Genomic DNA, 18,300 nt, shown 5'->3' on the forward strand with positions numbered 1-18,300 from the left:
CAGACAACAGCAGAGCATCTTCCCAGTTCCCTACAGGTATCCACAGGGTAAGGGAGGGGGTACAGAGGAGAGCACTATGATGGGTGCCAAGTCCCAGCGCTAACTCTGTGATCTCAAGCAATCACTTGGTCATTCTTGTCTTCAGTTTTCTCAGATAGAATTTGAATTCTTTACAACTCTTTGTCAAGGGTTATTAGTTAATTGAAAACTATAAGATACTCCTGAAAGAAACAGGAGTAACCCCGAGCAGATAGAGAGACATTCCATGTCATTAGATAAGAGGACTCAAGTTCACAAAGATGGTAGTGCTCCATAAGTTAATTTATACATTTAGTGCATTCCAAGTAAGTCACCATCAGAGTTTTGACAGAGCTAGATAAGCTGATTATAAAGTTCATATGGAAGAACAGACATATGCAAATACCCAGAAATAGTCTAAAAATAGAAGTGGCAAAGGAGTAGGCTAACCCTGACAGATATGATTAAAGCATGTTCTGAAACTGCTATAATTAAAACTGTGGTTTTGGTGTATGAACAGACAGACAAATGGAGCAGGGTAGGAAATCTGGAAATAGACCCAAGAAATACAGGAATTTAGTATGTGATAAAGGTGGTCTTTCACATACCACCTTTTATATGGACTGTGATTATGTGGACTGTGGCTTAAATGATGCTGACAGGGGCGCCTGGGTGGCTCAGTGGATTAAGCCTCTGCCTTCTGCTCAGGTCATGATCTCAGGGTCCTGGGATCGAGCCCCACATCAGGCTCTCTGCTCAGTGGGGAGCCTGCTTCCCCCTCTCTCTCTGCCTGCCACTCTGCTTACTTGTGATCTCTCTCACTGTCAAATAAATTTTTAAAAAATCTTAAAAAAAATAAATGATGCTGACACAGCTATGGAAAAAGACAAAATTCATGTGGAAAAAGACAAGCTCTATTCCATATAAGGAACTAGATCCCCTGCAGTCTCACGAAAGGCCCCTTGAAGACCCCATGGAAATCTTGGGGGTTAGGATAGCCCTTCAGAATTGTCACATGTTGGGGTGAAGAGCTTGGGTCCTTTATACCCCACAACAACCAGATTATCAGAAGTCTAAATGCAAATAGTAAAAGCATAAAAATAGGACAAGAAAACATAGATGAATTTCTTTATTAAGAATGGAGAAAAACTTCCCTATGACTCAAAATCTAGAGGCAAAAAGATTTATAAATTTGTATTTAAAAATTTTCCATGGGGGGGTGGGTGCCTGGGTGGTTCAGTGGCTTAAGCCTCTTCCTTCAGCTCAGGTCGTGATCTCAGGGTCCTGGGATTGAGCCCTGTATCAGGCTCTCTGCTTGGCAGGGAGCCTGCTTTCTCCACCACCCCCCTCACTCTCCGCCTACTTGTGATCTCTGTCTGTCAAATAAATAAATAAAATCTTTAAAAAAAAATTTCCATGGGAAAAATATTACAAGTGAAGTAAAAAAATGACATGAAAAAATATTAGCAGTACATATCACAAAAGATTCATAATCAAATATATACATAGGAAAAAACATATAATATAGATAATTAGGCAAAATACATGAACAGGCAGTCCTCAAGAAAAGAAATGGCCCTTAAACATTTGAAAATATGTTTACTCTTGCTGATAATAAGAAAAATGCACACTATAGCTATATTATATATAATATAAATATAACTTATATATATTAGCTTATATGTATTAGCATCTACCCTCTGACCCAGCAATCCTGCTATCCCAAGGAAACACTTGCAAAAATATAAAAAAAAAAAAAACCAAAAAGTTATACATAAGGTTATTAGCTGCAGGATTCTTTGTAACAGGAAAAGAATGGAAACAACCACAGAGCCTCTCAATAGGGGACTGATTGAATAAACAATGGGATATCCACATAATGAGGATTATGCAGCTATAAAAAGAAACGAGGAAGATCTTAGAACACTTACATGACACTTCTTCAGGATATATTGTTAAGTGAAAAAAACTAAGTACGTGGTGTGTGTAACATGATAACTTTGATTAAGCAAGGAAATATGATATGTAAGTGTATGAAGGTGTATGTGTGTATATATATATATACATATACATATATATATATATTTATATATTTAAGATTATTTTATTTGAAAGAGAGAGAGAACATGAGCAGCAGAGGAGGAAGCAGACTCCCCGCTGATCAGTGGGCCCAATACAGGGATCGATCTCAGGACCCTGAGATCACCATCTGAGCTGAAGGCAGACGCTTAACCCACTGAGCCACCCAGGCACCCTGATAAAGTGAAACTTAATAAAAATGGTTGGCTAGAGGAAAAGGAGATAACAGAAGGGTTAGGGATAGAAGTCAGATTTCTTTGAGAGCATTGCATTTTATATTTTAATTTATTAAATGCTCTTAATAACTAAAAATTCACTTAAGTGAAATCTACTTTTATTTAAATAAAATTTTATTATTTACTTAGATACCATTTATTTTTATTTCAATAAAATTGAAGGCATTTTATTTCAATGTGTTCAGTAATTTCAAAACAAGATTTAATTGGGGGAAAAAAAGCAATATCTGAATGCTGAAAAACAGATGGATGGGGCTGCATGTCACATTGACGGCATATAGTGAGCCATGTAACACGCCAGCCAGGCACCCTTCAGAAATGATGGATGTAATCCACCAGTCACTGGAAGTGCTGTGAACTGACAGATCTCGGCTGTTAGCCTTTTGTGGAAAGCACCCTGGTGGAAGAGAGCTGCCCACCCAAGGCCTTCCTCCCTTCCAGTGAAGGCTTAGCCAATGACTAGTTGATATGGGGGTACAAAGACACAGCTCCCTTTCCCCATCTTGGGACAACTCTGAAAGACCATCCCAACTACAGAGTTCCCCAGAGAGTCTGCACAGGACTTGGTTGAGATAGCACCGTAGCTTAACTTCTCTCTCTGACCTGCTTCCTTACCTTTCTTTCTAGGTCTTGACCCCAAGTCTAATTTCCTGCATGCCCAACTCCATCTCAGAATATGTTTCTGGAGTAGCCTCACAATGACAGTTGGTGCTAGGAATGCCAGGAATGGCTTAGGAAGCAGTTAGGAAGACAGGACTTTTTGTGTTGGAGCACCAGCTTGCCAGGCTAGTAGAGATATATACTCCCTGGTGGTGGAAAGAGGGTAATTAGTCCCTAACAACAGCAGTACAATTGTGAAAACCTCCACTATTAGCAAACTGTGTATTTCAGTGGGAGGAAACATTCTTATGGGTCCAATGTATCAGGTGTTAGAAATATACAGAAGAAATAGGGGTGGGTTGTGGTTAAGTTCATTTGATGTCATCGGATGAAATGCAGAGTAATTAATTATCTATTCAAAACAAAGCATGAGGGGCGCCTGGGTGGCTCAGTGTGTGAAGCCTCTGCCTTCTGCTCAGGTCATAATCTCAGGGTCCTGGGATCGAGCCCCGAATCGGGCTCTCTGCTCAGCGGGGTGCCTGCTTCCCTCCCACTGCCGTCTCTCTGCCTACTTGTGATGTCTGTCTGTCAAATAAATAAAGTTAAAAAAAATAAAATAAAAACAAAGCATGGAAACCAAAGGATTTCCCAGATAACAAATAGGCTCTCATCTTCTGCAACTAGAGGGCAGGAAAAGCTCGGGACCAATTCCAGGACTTAATCATAAGAGCAGCAGAACCTATCAGCAAGTCTGCTATGCCAAGAACAGGGTACTAGTTGGAAAGAGTGGGAACTTGACATATGGGATGAGGACATCTGGGTCCCTCCACCCTAAAATATTTAATTCCCAAAGATTCCTGAACCTTTTGAGCCAAAAAGTGGCCCCCCTCTTCCCTCAGGCTAATGTTCCTTCCTTGCTGTAGGACAACATGAACCCTTTGAGGATCAGCCCTGTCTTCCATTGTCTAGGTTTACCAGTAGGCTAGTAAATAGAAATAAGGCACTAAGTTACCCAGCTGGGGATACATTAGGCCTGATAATGTAGGAAAGGACAACATATACCCTGAGGAGCTCAGGATATGGGAGAATCCACATGATGACAGAGTAAAAGGGACTGTATCCCAGGAGCTCAGGATCTGAGTGAGTATACACGGGACTGAATTCTGGGGATACTGGATCTGGGAGACAGTATACAAAGTTGAACAAGGGGGTTTAATTAACTTTTGAAGCACTCTGCTGGGATACAGAATTTAACCTGGCAAGGATCTCAGGAGATGGTGCAAACATGCTGTAGAATGGCTTCATAAGCATGGAAAGTGATAACCCATGCTAAGTGAAGGAAAGGTGCCAGAATTTCCATGGAAGGCAGTAAAATAAGAGATCAAGAAGTTCAAAGAAATGAGCATGCTAGAGTCAATATCTTATGTAAACCCAGAAGACCCACCAAGCAATTATATTCCATGGGAGGGACTGGAGGCAGACCATTTACCAAAGTAATAAGGAAGGTGCTATTGAGAGGGGTATCCAGAACCATTAATAAATTCAGTATTGGCTCTCTTCTTGTTGACCAGATTGATGGTAGGAGATGCTGACACAGAACTGGGCTCCCTGATTACGGTGAGGATGTCAGGATGGCCCCATTTCCCTCATACACAGAAGAGAGGCTAGATGACGTAACTTAATCATCAGAGGCCAGGTAGATACAATTATTATAATAAGCATCAGGGTCAGAGTGGAAGGAAGGGATCTGTAGGAGTTAGAGAAATGGTTCGTCTCCAGCTGAGGCGTAGGCTGAGCTGATGCTGCATGGTCTCAGGTCCCAGTGTAAGTTGTATTGTTAGCATAGACTTTTGCAGCATGATGTAAGGGCTCCAGGTAAACAAAGCCAGGCAGTTCATTCCAAGGGCTTAGAAGTTATCTCCCAGAAGCAGAGGGAAAAGGACCAACTTTTCTGCCCAGCGCTTTTCATCCACACGTACCTGTCTACCTCTGTCATACTAACTTAAGAGCAAACTGGGTATCTGAGCATTGCTGGAGACATTGCTGGAGAAGATCACTCAACTGGGCAGGGTTAGCTGACTTCGAATTCATAGTTTTCAACCTCAATCACCTCTTCAGTGCAACCAAAGTTTTCACTTGTTTTGGCGAATCTTCATGCTATTCTCACCCTTCTCATGCCTTTCTCCCTCAGCTTAAGCATTCTTAGTCCAAGGTCATCAAGCTGGATTTTCTTCTCCTTTTTTAAAGATTTTATTTATTTATTTGACACAGAGGGAGAGCAAGCACAAGCAGGGGTAGTGGCAGGCAGAGGAAGAGGGAGAAGCAGGCTCTCTGCTGAGCAGGGAGCCCAATGTGAGACTTGGTCCCAGGACCCTGGGTCATGACCTGGGCTGAAGGCAGGCGCTTAACCAGCTGAGCCACCCAGGTGCCCAAGCTGGGTTTTCTTTGACCATAAATTCCATAGGATGAAAAATTAACTGCATCCAAGCTTCTATTACTTTTTTGCACTTCAAAATTAAAAGAGCAAGTGAAGTTCCTCCTATTTGAGGCCATCATTCCATAGATAATTTAGTCCTTTACCCTTCAATTTCCCTTAGGATCTTACTTCATTGGTCATCTTTTTTCTTAATCTTCTCTTTCAGCAAGTTCCTTGCTGTCACATTATAGATACACGTGGGCTTCTGTGATCCTCTCCCTGCCACAACATCTCCCTAGATACTTTGTATTCCTTTAACAACTGAGCCATTTCTTATTTCTCAACGTCTTATTGGAATTTCTCAAAAGAATAGCAGATCTTCTCTACCATCACTTCATTTCAATTATTGTTATTAAACCAATCACACTGATGTTATGTCTGACAAATGCCAAACCTGTCTTACATGAAAAATAGAGATACTTCCTGCAAGGAGACAGTTTTCTGAAAAAGCTTTTTATTCTACCTTCTTCAAAGCTAGAATATTCTATTCCTAGTGGTCTACTTCCTCATCTCCCTCCTTCATTTCCTCATTCCACTGCACTCCTGATTTTTGTCTATTACCCTTCACTAAAACTGATCCCATAAAGGTTACCCCAAGTGACAAATTCCATAGTCATTTTTTTCCCCAACTCTTTTTTGAAACGATTTCCTTGGTTTCTATGCTGCCACGCTTACCTGGGCCTGTTCATTCTCTCCCTATCTTCCTCTGCCTACTCCTTAACGTTTCTGTTCCCATCGCTTGCCCTTAGCACTCTGGTCTTTTATGCATCACCCTGGATAACTCTTTGAAGGTTTTTATGTCTTCCTTTTTTTTTTTTATGCCTAACATTTATATGCCAATGACCCCCACATTTTTATTTATATTCCAGTCTTGTCTATTGAGCTTTAAAAAAAAAAAAAAAAAAGATTTGTTTATTTGAGGAGAGAGAGAAAAGAAGGGAGCATGCATGTGAGGATACACAGGGAGGGGCCGAGGGAGGGAGAGCATCTCAAGCACATTCCCCTGCTGAGCACAGAGCCTGGTGGGGGAGGTGGAGGGGCTAAATCTTACAACCCTGAGATCATGACCTGAGAGCATGACCTGAGCTGAAACCAAGAGTCAGACATTCAACCAACTGAGCCACCCAGGCGCCTCTACTGACCTTTAGATTCAAATGTATGCTGGCTGGAGGCACACTGATATTTCTGCCTCTGCGTGTCTAAGACTGCACACATCATCCTGATTCAAACCCTCCCTCTGAATTAGAAGACCCCTAGCCACCTGGTCACCCAGGGGAAACCCGGGAGTCACCCTTGGCTTCTCTTCGTGCCTGTTGTCTTATCTTCCTCCAAACTGTTCTCCGTATTGCTGTCTGACCTCTTCCAATCTCTTTAACTACATCTCCTGCTTCTTTCAACCACATATCCTTGGCCTGTTTCTATCTACATATGCATTTGTTTCTCTATTTATTTTTTGACTTATGACATATTTTATGACTCCATTTTTTTTTACAATTTTTTTTAATGCTTTTTCCCACTTCTTTGCCTTTTGAATTTCTATTTACCCTTTGGTTTTGGTTTTTTTAAAAATTTTATTTATTTATTTGACAAATGCAGATCACAAATAGGCAGAGAGAGAGAGAGAGAGAGAGAGAAGGAAGCAGACTCCCTGCTGAGCAGAGAGACCAATGTGGGGGCTCCATCCCAGGACCCTGAGATCATGACCTGAGCTGAAAGGCAGAGGCTTTAACCCACTGAGTCACCCAGGCGCCCCCACTTTTGGATTTTCATTCTGTAATCTTCTATCATATTATTTATTATTCTGAGCATTGGGTCATTTGTTAGGTGTGCCTTACAGGGCTATACTTAAGTCACTGACACAAAGTTGTTGAAATGGAGAGAGTGAGAGAGTACTAGAGCATCCTGCTAGAAACCTGTCTTTGTATAACATTGATCCTCTAACTGATAATATTCATGCACAGTTTTTTCTTCTATAAGCAAAACACTTACCTGCAATTTTATTTTCCAACTTTCATTTTGGGAATTTATCTCGATGGACAGCATGTTTCTAAAATAAAGCCATACTATATTTTCCCCTTTCCATATTATGAGACATTGATGTTACACGTAATAGAAATCTAATCCTTTTTTCGATTACTTAAAAAAAAAGTAGTGTTTTAAAAGATTTTATTTATTTATTTGACAGAGAGACAGAGAAGGAGCAGAGTGGAGGGGTATAGGAACAAGGAGAGGCAGACTCCCCACTGAGCAGGGAGCCCAGTGCAGAACTCAATCCCAGGACCATGGGATCATGACCTGAGCAGAAGACAGACACAACCAACTGAGCCACTCAGGTGCCCCTATAAAAAAGTAATTTATTGTAACAATTGAAAAAAGAATAAAATATTCTACTAAATACTATAAAATACTTCTACTTTCAATCAATTTGGAAACCTCCAGCCCACTATAATTTTCTGGAGCTGACCTAATTTTGAGGGGGCTTGAATACTGGTTAACTCATCTGCTCCTTAAGCCATTTGTACACCAGGACTTCACTGTCATATCTGGACCTCCATCATTAGTACCCACAGGTTGTTGCTCTTCTGCATCCATTTAGCCTCTTCAGATCTAATGGCTCTCTTCAATATTCTCGTGCCAAACTTGCGGGGCAGGGGAGGGGAGTTAGAGAGGATCATGAAAATCTTTCTACTGGATCTGGGCCACTCCCATGCCAGAATTTTCCTCTGGAAGGCTGTTTCTCACCTGGTCTGCCTAAATGAATCAGGCAATTGTTTCTGACATGGAGTTAAGCAGAGAATAGGGCCCCTTTGCTTTTAGGTTTCTCGGACCTACTTAGAGTCTTCCCATCCTTTCTAGCATTCAGAGCACTAAAAATAATCTTTTACGAATTCTATTTAACTTTCAGTATTGGAATCCATTTAAGACTTTCCATAAACAGTTGTATTTGAGAATTCTTCACACCTAATGAAGACAAATTAAAAACAGATTCAAGAGCGATCATGCATCAGAAGTCATCTCCCATCCAGATGCTAAAAAAGAAACCTCAGCCAGACTATGAAAAACATAGTACATACATATAACATATTAAAAGTGAAATACCTAAAATATCTTGCTCTTTCAACAACTTCAGTAGGAAATGAGTGCTTAGTAGAGCAAATGTGCTATGTGTTGATTGCAGGAGTGAGCTAGCAGATGACAAAATTTCTAGACTATTGTTCCTATCTATAATGTCAAACTCTAATATTTTGACTATTACAACTACTTTGAATAAGAGAAATCTAATAATTAAATTTTTTTCTCAAACTTATTTTTTATTCCAGAAGTTCAGATCTATGGTAGCAATATTTCACTTGGATCTTAAGCCAAATATTTATTTTAAAACTAAGCTATTCAGCCGTCAGCTCAGATGTTCTGAGCTCTACTGAAATATTACCTCCTCCTTAACTATTTCCTTGTAGAAATAGTAAATAAACAAATGCTTTCCTTCACTCATGAATCAGCTCCAAAACTTCCTGGTCTTCACTCTGTGATTAATGCGGACATTTATATAGTTTCTGGGTAAGTGTGGCACTTTTCTCCTGTCTCCTTTTGATGCCCCTGGTCTACCCCTTCCCATCCTCCCTTTTAAAACGTTGTTTTGGATCTTAAATTCCTCAAGCAAGCTAGATACTAATTTCCTAGGCCCTTCCACGCCTGACATAGTTGGCACTTGTGAATTCTCAGGAAACGGGCTTGGTGACAATGACCATGAACCACAAGAAAAAGACTTCTAACAGCCTAGAACATCAAGCAAGCTGTCGGTTATATTACAACGTTTCGTAGTTTTCGGAACGCATCCTCGTATTTCTGGGAAAGTTCTTTAGTTCAAAAAGCCAAAGATAAGACTTAAGACGGACCTGCAACCAATGCGCACGCCTTATTTTCCAAAATTTATTTTTTAAACTGTAGAGTATATACAGTCCAAACGGTAGAAAATTTACAAAATAAAGACCGCCCCCGCCCCCACCCGAACGCAGCGATTTAACGCGGGCGGCTGAGATCCTTTGGGTTTCCTCCCGCGCTCTCGACTCGCACCTGCCGACCTCGACCCTCGCGCGCCGCCGGAACCGCGGCGCTCTGGGCGGCGCTACCGGGCGCGGGTGCGCCGTCGCCATGGTAACCGCGGAACTCCGGGGCCTGGGGAGCGGTGAGTCGGGGTCTTGCGCCGAGGGCAGCGGTGGGCGCTCCAGGTTGGGCCGTGGTGGGGTGGGAAGAGGAATGGGTTTTTTCCCGTGTGGCCGCGGGGGCCGAGCCTAGGGGAGTGGGCGTCGACCGCGGCGTCTTCAGGCTTTGCCTCTGCCCAGAGCTTTGCAGAGCGGCTCCCGCCCCGCGGGCAGCCTCGGAGATCCCCGAGTGTCCCTGAGGGATTCAGGCCGGAAGGCGAGCTCCGCTGTCCAGAAGTGACTGGTGTCCGCCCCCCGCCCCCCGGGCCTCTTGGGACTGTCACTCTGTTTGCGCTTCCTCAGGCCTTCCTTTCTTTAACCCCAGGGGCCCAGGGCTGCCCTTTGGGGCCCTCTCCTTGAGCTGGGACTTAAAATCCTCGAGGGGCCATGTTTTTTTGAAGAAGAATTCAATTAGCTTAAAAGGGCCTTAAGATCTATTCATCGTAACATCGAACTTGTCTGCCTCCTTGCCCTTTGTGTCTCCTTCTCATGACCTGGGTTGCCCTTCCCTTCTTGTTTTAAGACTCCTTCCTACTCCTCCATCATGGGGTGTCCCCACTTCTGGGAAGCCTCTTCCCAACCTCCTCGCTGCCGGTCTAATTTAAGTGTCCAGTGTCTTTACTCTCAGTGCTCTTTGCTTGTATCTCCATTATATCCCTGTCTCACCGTCACTGCCGATTTACTGGTGGCTTCCCCAGTGGACTGGGGAATGGCCTACGGGGTAGGACCGGGGCCCCTGTGATGTTCTTTTAACAGTGCCTGAGCAACCTCAAATGAGTTCGCACTTCATGCTTAAAAGGACGAGTTTTTGCCCTGCTTTCCAACACGAATTAAGTAAAGCCGAGCAGGTGCTGTTCTCATTTCACGAATAAAGAGCGTGAGTTCAGAAAAGTCACGTGATTATTAAATACCAGAATTAGGACTAAAGCATGGGCCCTCTGACTCACAGACTGCTCTGCCCTTCTGCCTTCATAGTTCCAACCCTGTCTCCCCTCTCTGTGCTTACATTCTCTATGAATGTTTGGTTATAGGTACCTGGGTTGCAATTTTTTTTTTAAAGATTTTATTTATTTATTTGACAGAGATCACAAGTAGGCAGAGAGGCAGGCAGAGAGAGGAGGAAGCAGGCTCCCTGCTGAGCAGAGAGCCCGATGTGGGGCTCCATCCCAGGACCCTGGGATCATGACCTGAGCCAAAGGCAGAGGCTTTAACCCACTGAGCCACCCAGGCACCCCATGCAATTTTGATTTACATTGTAACTTCTATGGGCAAAGAAAACAGAATTTATTTTTTGTCTGTGACCTAGATTCTTTTGTGAGCCCTCACTCATCAGTTATCAGGAAAAAATTAAAATGTTCTGTGGTTTTAAAGTTTAGACACATCTGTAACTGGCTTCTTTGTCTAATGTTTAATTTCTCTTATGCAAAGATATTTAGGTTCTCAGGTAACTTGTCCCCTGATACTGTCCTTGAGATGCTGTTCTGGTGTGTGGATATATGGGGATTCACGAAACTTTTGGGCAACTGAGGCCCCTTTGTCATGTTCGGAGTCCTGTCCCTTGTGAACAGATCTCTCCTGGTTTGATCAGTGCCCTGAACCTTCTGTGACTTTCCTTCCGCTCTGGTTCCAGTGGCCCCTACAAGAAGACTCTGCCATTTCTGGATCTCATCCATGTCTTAGAACAGTGGTCCTCAAACTTTTTGGTGCCGGTACTCCATTACACACTCAAAAAATTACTGATCTGAAAAGCTTTCCTTTAGGTGGGTTTTATCTAGCCATAAAATCAGCATTAAAAATATAGTAAGAATTAGAAATTAAAACTGAGAATTAAAAACACATTACTTCTTTTAACAATAATAAAAATAATTCTATTATATGTTAAATATAAATTACATATTTCTTGTGGAAAATAAGTATTTTCTAAAACAAAAATATTAGTGAGGAAGTAGAGTTAAACATTTTCAGTGTAGGTGTACCTGGGTGGTTCGGTCGGTTAAGCATCTTACTTCTGATTTCTGTTCAGGTCGTGATCTCAGGGTAGTGAGATCCAGCCCTGTGTTGGGCTCTGTGCTCAGTGGGGAGTCGGCTTGAGATTCTCCCTCTCCCTATGCTCACTCTCATTCTCTCTCAAATAAATAAATCTTTAAAAAAACATTTCAATATATAGAATATTGATAACAGGAAGAAAGGAAAAGCTATGTTATTATGATCATCCTATTAGTACTTATAGTCACAGTAAAAGTACTTTAAAATATTCTAAAACTTCTATGCTATAAGAAGAAGAAACCATAAAGAATAGAATTCTTTGCTCTGTCTTCAAAAAAAAAAAAAAAAACCAGTATGATGAAGGACACAGTCAACAATAGACCACCAAACATATGACAGAAGAGTTTACTTTTTTCCCCACCAGATTACATGTCTTTTAAAAGGCAGGCTTAAGGATAAATGCTCTGGAAGACTTCACTTTGCCCTTTTATTTCGGAAAGGCTGATCTCAATTTAGTTTAGATTTGGGGTAGAACAGTCTTGTAGGTTTGACCATAGACCAGGGTGACTTAAGTCCTAGGACTTTGTCCTAGTCCAGTGGCTCTTAAAGTATGGTCTGAGGATTCCCTTGGGGTCCTTTTGACATTTTTCAGGGAGTTCACCGATAAAGCTATCTGCATATTCATTCTTACACATCATTTGTCTTTGTATTCTCATTCTCTCACATGTTATGGTGGTTTTCTGGAGGCTCAATGACAGTTGCTATCACAACATCACACATCATGGGAATGAAAGCAGAAGCAGGAATTTGAACCCATCTCTTTTCTATTAAGTCAGACATTAAAGGGATTTGCAAAAATGTAAAATAAGCCACTCTTCTGATCAAATTTTCCTTATAAAATATATTTTTCATAAACTATAATTTGTATGTTAACATGTAATTGTTTTAACATGAACTAATACATATCTTAAAGATTTTTAAGTTTTAATTTCTAATATGATAAATGTTTTTTTCTAATATGGTAAATACTGATAGATATAACCCACACAAAAATTTTGGGGGCTCTCCATTTTTAAGAGGGTAAAGAGCCCTGAGATCAGGGAATTTGAGAAATGCTGCCCTAATCATGTTAATTCTGGGCTGATATGGAAATTAAGCTCCATTCAAGGGTATATCAAAGTAGCTTTGAGTATTCTGGCCTGAATAATATTTCCAGTATTTGATCCAGTTTATTTATCAATCTCTGAATTAACTTGGGACCACACTGATCTCTAGATGCAAAATAATCTGTCTGTAATCAAATATTTGGTGGTGGTAGAGTAGAAAATAATTTACTCACACCATGCATAGGACAACTGTGTATTAAAGAAAAAGAATAATAGTATTACCATCTATTCTTTTATTTCATGAATGCTCTTGCTGGAGGAATGATGACATAATGACGACGATTGGTTTTGTTTCCTGAGAGCTCACCATGGGCTTGACATATGCAACATCAAATTTATTAATTCTTAGAACAATCCTACAAACTAGGTCTAGTGGTATTCCTACAAGAGATTAGGTAAATCACCCAGTATTTATGCAGCTAGTAAATTAATTGCAGGATTAGATTGTAAACTCGAGTCTTTTTTACTCCAAAACCCATTGTTCTTGCCTGTGAAGAGCAGCAGTAGGAATCGCAAGCTTGATGTTAAGAGTTATTGAAAACATACGTCAAGAATTGTGGTAAGTCTGGAAGGGACACAAGAGAAATCTAAGGCTTGATCCTTGCCCCCATCCAGTTTCTAATCTAATTAAGTGATGTCTTCTGTATTTGAAACAAATAGAAAATAATGTAATACCATACTTGGTAACTTGTATGTTATAGACTATGTATAATGGCCTTTGGAGATCATAGGAGGAAGAGGCCCCTGTTCATTCTAGAGAGGAGTCCAGGAAAGTTTCAGGAAGAAAATAGGTTGATAGCTTGGCCTAAATAGGATTTGGATAGTAGGAATGGAGGAAGAAAAGAAACATTATTCTAGACCTAGTAACAGGAATATATATGAGATGTAAATAGGATTTTCTCAGTATCTTTAAGGTCTCCTCTCTGGGACCCCACTAGGCCGGTGAGGAAAGGCATTTTAAGCATATTCTGCCTCTGTTCCCTAAGGTTTGAATATGGATATCTATAGTGGATATGTTCCAGGAGATCACAATGTTATTAATAGGGTGACAAAATAACTTATTGTGTGGTAATGATAGACACCTTTGAGAGTAAGAGAGGGTGCTATTAAAAATTACAGCAGGGAAACAGATGTAACTGGAACTGCCCTGGGTACATTGAAACATATGTCACCCAAGCTATTAACCATAAACACATTCTGTTTAACTTCTGTTAAATTCTCTCTTGTTGATTTCCTGGTATAGTTCCATAGAGGTTATTCAAAACTAATGTTTTTTCACAGTGTGGCTTGTATCAATTTGGTGGGTGGCACCAGCCTTAAAAAATATAATGGGAATAGGGATGCCTGTCTGGCTCAGTTGGTAGAGCTTGCGACTCTTGATCTCAGGGTGCTGAATTTGAGCCTCACATTGGGTGTAGACATTACTTAAAAAAATGAAAACTTTGGGGCACCTGGGTGGCTCAGTGGGTTAAAGCCTCTGTCTTCAGCTCGGATCATGATCCTGGAGTCCTGGGATCGAGCCCCGCATCTGGGTCTCTGCTCAGCCGGGAACCTGCTTCCCTTCCTCTCTCTCTGCCTGCCTCTCTCCCTGCCTGTGATCTTTGTCAAATAAATGAATGAAATCTTTAAAAAAGAAAAATTTTAAAAATATAATGGGAATAAAGACAGCAGTGTATTACATATGGTAAGGATAAATGGTATTTAGGTTAATGATATACATGCAAGTATATCCCATATATGCAGTGTACCCGGGACAAGTGCCCAAGTGTCCATTACCACTGATCATAAATTAATTGGTTGTTTTACCTATTAGTAGAAGAGATATATATCTATAGATATATAGACATTTACATATGTAAAATTGAAAGAAGATATCATAAACTAATATGTACTATATAATACATAAAAATTATTTATATATACTATGTATAATACAATATATATGTAAACAATGTATATGTGTTTGGACAGGACAGCCACCTCATGGTCCAAACTAGCTGTGCAAGCGCTAGCAGTCATGTCCAATCCAGTGAGAAGGAACCACACTTTCCTAGAAGTTGCATACTACATGACGATTTACATCTTAGGTCTCCCATTTGGACATATGGGCACATCATGTTGCAGAAGAGACTGGGAAGCAGTTTTATTCCAATATAAATATTGGTTTTTTAAAAAAATGTATGGTTAAAAAAAGATAGTAGGGTTCTGTTCCTAAAGAAAGGGGAGATCTGATTTTAGGGATGACAGCTGTGTCAGTACTATATCAGAGGCTTGCATGATCATGCAGAGCCTGGAAATGAGCAGGAACCAAGGGAGCTCTGGAGAGTCAGACCACAAGAACCACAGCTTGTTCTCATAGCAGGAAGTTTGATCAGTACGCCCTTGAGTCACTGTGATGAATGACCTTCAACTAGCCTCATATTCCTGTGTCCCCTGTTCAAGTGTCAAGATCCTGGTCCCTTATTTTACAAGCTAAAAAAACTTAACCCACAGATACAGAGAACAGATTGGTAGTTGCTAGAGGTAGAGTTAGGGGTAGGTGAAATGGGTAAAGAGGGTCAAAAGGTAAAAATTTCCAGTTACAGGATTAATATGTTCTGGGAATGCACTGTACAGCATAGGGACTATAGTTAACAATACTGCATTGAATTAAATACAATACTGTATTGTATTATTGTATTTGAAAGTTGCCGAGAGATTAGATCTTAAAAGTTTGCATCACAAGAAAATATTTCTTAATTATATGGGGCGATGGATGTTAGCTGTGGTAATTATTTTACAATAGATATATAAATCAAATCATTATGTTGTATTAATTAAACTAATACAGTGTTATATGTGAATGAAAAAAAATGAAATGATTAAAAACAACAGCAGAAAGTGTCAAGATCCTAGAATTGAGCAGCTGACTGGCAGTGCCTAATTTACATTTTTGTCCCCAACCTTGTGCTGAGACGGAGAGGAGGAGGATCTTGCTTCTGTGGCTTATATAGTGGAAAGTTAGCTTTGTCTTCCACTAGAAATCTCTAAAATGGAGATTGGGATTCTTTAAGAAGGGGTGTGTGTGTGTGTGTGTGTGTGTGTGTGTGTGTGTTGGGAGGGTGGAGAGTTAGATGCTAGCCCTCAAAAGGATTATAAATTTTTTCTATATTTATCCTGTAAAATGAAGGAGTTAAATGAAACAGTTTCAAAGATCAGCCTTAGGGGGCGCCTGGGTGGTTCAGTTGGTTAAGCATCTGTTTTCAGCTCAGGTCCTGATCTCAGGGTCCCAGGACTGGGCCCCCGCACTGGATTCCCTGCTCAGCAGAACCCTGCCTGCTGTTCTGCCTAATTCTGCTCACTCTCTGTCTCTATATCAAATAAATAAATAAAATCTTTTTTTTTAAAAGATTTTAAATCTTTTTTTTTTAAAGATTTTATTTATTTATTTGTCATACAGAGATCACAAGTAGACAATGAGGCAGGCAGAGAGAGAGGGGAACAGGCTCCCTGCTGAGCAGAGAGCCCGGTGTGGGGCTCAGTCTCAGGACCCGGGACCATGACCTGAGCTGAAGGCAGAGTCTTTAAACCACTGAGCCACCCAGGTGCCCCAAATAAATAAAATCTTAAAAAAAAAAAAAAAAAAAAAAGATAAGCTTTGGGCTAAATCTTTTTTTTTTTTTTTAAGATTTTATTTATTTATTTGACAGAGAGAGATCACAAGTAGGCAGAGAGGCAGGGAGAGAGAGAGAGAGAGAGAGGAGGAAGCAGGCTCTCCACGAGCAGAGAGGCTTTGGACCAAATCTTATGGTGAAGGCTGATTGGCTAACAACTCCCATTCCCAACCCTGTCTACCTTGTTTGCTTCTATTATAATAGAAATAATAGAGATATAATAATTACAATAGAGAAATTTGCTTTATTTTTTGGGCTTCTTTTAAATATAGGGATACAGTTTGGCCTCTGTTAGGGGCTGTTAGGAAAGATTTTACTTGGCTTTCCTTTTAAAAAGATGGATGGCATAGCTATTCTCTCGAGGATTCCCTCTTTTTCCTGCCACAAATGCAGATGTGATGCCAGGAGTTATGACAGCCCTCTTGTCACTATGAGGCAATAGCCATGATATGAAAATCTTACATAGTATGGTGGAATAGAAAGATAGAAAGAGCTTGCATGTGTATTTTTGAGCTGCTAAACCATCTCCACCTTTACATTTCTTGTTATGTGAAAAAATAATCTTTTACTTTTGAAGGTCAGTCTTATTATTTTTCTGTTTTCTGTAATCAAGGAATTCCTAACTTCATCAGCTTATAAGTATACACATTTAGTGAAGGTAGAGATTAATGTAGGGCTATGGTAAATAGAGATATTATTCTAATTAGATTGCCCTTCCTTCTGACTTCTGAATGGCCAAATCTTGCCCATTTTTTATGGCCCAGGTTAAATGCTATATATTTTACTAAATATATGAATCTATCCCATTTCCTGTGTCTTCCCCCTACCCTCCTGCCACAAACATGATCTTGAATCTTCTATTGAATCTTGCTTTTCTTCTTTTTTTAAAATATATTTTTTAAAGATTTTTATTTATTTTTTGAAGAGAAAGGAACACAAGCAGGGGGAATGAGAGGGAGAAGAAGGCTTCCTGCTGAGCAGGGAGCCTGACACAGGGCTGGATCCCAGGACCTTGGGATCATGACCTGAGCCGAAGGCAGATACCCAATGACTGAGCCACTGAGGGGCCCCTGTCAGCTTTTCTTCTTTAAAAAAAAATAGTGTTACTGAGTCTATTTGTATTCCTAAAATGGCAATTTTAATTGCTTTGAACTTTACAAAAATATATCTTGCTATATATAATCTTTTTGGATCTATTTTTTACCGTTAATATTGTATTGCTAAGATTCATTCATTCATATTATGTGCTTCAGTTATTTACTGGTGGGTGACAAAACACCCCCAAACATGTAAAATAGTGCACATGCATTATCTCCATGTTTCTCTGGCTCAGGAACCAGGGCACAGCTTAGCTAGATCTTTCACTTTGGCATCTCTCATGAAGCTACAATCAAGGTGTTGCCATTGACTGCTGTCATCTGAAGGTTCAACTGGGGCAGATCCGTTTCCAAACTCATTGAGTGTTGTTGGCAGAGTTAAGTTCCTCACGAGCTAATGGACTGAGGGCTTCCATTCCTTACTGAATGTTGGCCAGAGGTTGCCCTCTGTTCCTTGAAAGGTGACCCTCTACGTCATATTGCATGAGAAGAGCCAGGGAGAGAATACCAACAAGACAAAGTTACAGTCTCCTATAACTGATTGTGGCAATGACATCCCATTGCTCTTGCTGTATTCTCATTAAAAGAAAGTCACTGATTCAAGGGTGTGAATACTAGGAGACAGGGTGAGAATCACTGGGAGCCATGTTAGAAGCTGCCTACCACAGGGGGTCACTATAATTTATTCATTTTAATTACTATATACTATTTTGTGTGACTTGCTACAGTTTATGCTTTTGTTCTTGGGCTTCATTTTCCTGCCCAGGATTTTTATTGCTATGAACAG

The 18,300-nt window shown here is 40.6% G+C and overlaps 1 protein-coding gene across 2 annotated transcripts in view; it reads left to right on the top strand.

Annotated features, from left to right (window-relative positions):
- The first annotated feature begins 9,488 nt into the window (after positions 1-9,488).
- The window catches only part of ANKRD45 (ankyrin repeat domain 45), a 54,699-nt gene continuing 45,887 nt past the window's right edge, over positions 9,489-18,300 (top strand). For both annotated transcript variants that reach the window (XM_059412881.1, XM_059412882.1), the window contains exon 1: positions 9,489-9,595. The gene's annotated coding sequence lies outside the window, so the exon portion shown is untranslated. The remainder of the gene's footprint in view (positions 9,596-18,300) is intronic.

Source organism: Mustela nigripes, chromosome 10, assembly GCF_022355385.1.
Source record: "Mustela nigripes isolate SB6536 chromosome 10, MUSNIG.SB6536, whole genome shotgun sequence".
In the NCBI taxonomy this organism is placed as follows: Eukaryota; Metazoa; Chordata; class Mammalia; order Carnivora; family Mustelidae; genus Mustela; species Mustela nigripes.